Source organism: Echinops telfairi, unplaced genomic scaffold (genome assembly GCF_000313985.2).
Source record: "Echinops telfairi isolate 266 unplaced genomic scaffold, ASM31398v2 ScPeMD7_3533;HRSCAF=4204_0, whole genome shotgun sequence".
NCBI lineage: Eukaryota > Metazoa > Chordata > Mammalia > Afrosoricida > Tenrecidae > Echinops > Echinops telfairi.
In genome coordinates, this window is record NW_022107431.1 from 39189853 (window position 1) to 39191280 (window position 1428).

The 1428-nt window shown below is 52.0% G+C and overlaps 1 non-coding gene across 1 annotated transcript; it reads right to left on the reverse strand.

The window, feature by feature from the left end:
• Positions 1 to 358: 358 nt before the first annotated feature.
• On the reverse strand, positions 359 to 549 carry LOC115871170. The gene has a single exon (XR_004047142.1). It is a non-coding gene; the product is annotated as a U2 spliceosomal RNA (small nuclear RNA).
• Positions 550 to 1428: the final 879 nt, after the last annotated feature.

Consider the following 1428-nt stretch of genomic DNA (forward strand, 5'->3'; position numbering starts at 1 on the left):
TTTAAATGACTCCCAGTTGGTACAGGGAGGGACCCTCGTGGTGTGGAGATAAGCATTGAGCTAGTAACGTCAAGGTCAGCAGTTGGAAGCCACCAGCCGCTGCACGGAAAAAAGATGAGGCTTTCTATTCAGGTGAAGAGTCTCAAGTTGGGAAACCCCAAAGGGGGCAGTTCTCCTCTGCCCTATAGGGTGGCTAGGAGTAGATGGCTCAAAAACAGACAGACTCACTGCCTTCGAGCTGATGTCGGCTCGTAGTCACCCCACAGGAAAAGGTAGAACTGCCCATGTGAGTTCCCCAGACCGTAAGTGGGTTTTTTTGTTTGTTTTTTTGTTGTTTTTTTTCCTTTTAAGTCCCCCGAGGGGTTGCACCGTTCCTGGAAGTACTGCAATACCAGGTCGATGCGTGGAGTGGACGGAGCAAGCTCCTATTCCATCTCCCTGCTCCAAAAATCCATTAAATATATTGTCCTCGGATAGAGGACGTATCAGATATTAAACTGATAAGAACAGATACTACACTTGATCTTAGCCAAAAGGCTGAGAAGCGATGACCGTAAGTGTTCAGGGCACTAGAAAGCCCAGTCTGTTGCCCTTGCAACGGTTAGCAGCCCAACAGCAACACGTACCCACTCTGCCACCAAGACTCCTCCCTAACAGATGGCTCACTCACGGCCATGGAGTCAATGCTGATTCATAGCGACCCTCTCCCACCACAGCCCCCACCACCCCGTGGGTTTCTGAGACTTTAATTGTTTACAGGAGTAGAAAGCCCAGCAGCTCCCGAGAGAAAGACTGGACTTTCTGCTCACTTTAAATTCGAAGGGATCTACCTCTGATGCCGCCCCCGCCCCCTTGGTCCCCAGCCGCCATTGCTGCTGCGTGAGCATAAAACTGGCACTGCCGGTCAATCCGACTCATCACGACTCGGACTCTACTGGACAGGAAGGCCTGCCCTTGTGGGTTTCTTGACCTGGGACTCTTGACAGGAGTAGACAGCCTCATCTTTCTCCCGCAGAGCCGCTCATGTTTTTGAACTGCTGACTGTGCAGTTAGCAGTCCAATGCATAACCCACAACACTACCAGGGCTCCTTCTGCTTGGGCACAACGTGCCCATATGGTTGTCCACGAGCTACCTCTCCTCCTGCCATGCCCCCAGCCCCATGCCACGTCTGTGCTGTCTAGTGAAGCGGTCAGGTTGGGGAAGAACAGGCTTGGTTTCCTTAGGCAAGTGGATCTCTGTCGGGGTACAGGTCCCCAACACTCGAATGGGTCCTGGGGAGTGACTACTTCGTGATTGTGGAAAATAATAGAGACAGGCGGATCGACAGTGGGGCACAGGGTCTCCTTGTCCCTACGTTGGGACCAAGAGAGCGAATATATTTCCCAAGGGGAGTATATAATGGGGCTTACGGATCTCTCGAAAGGTA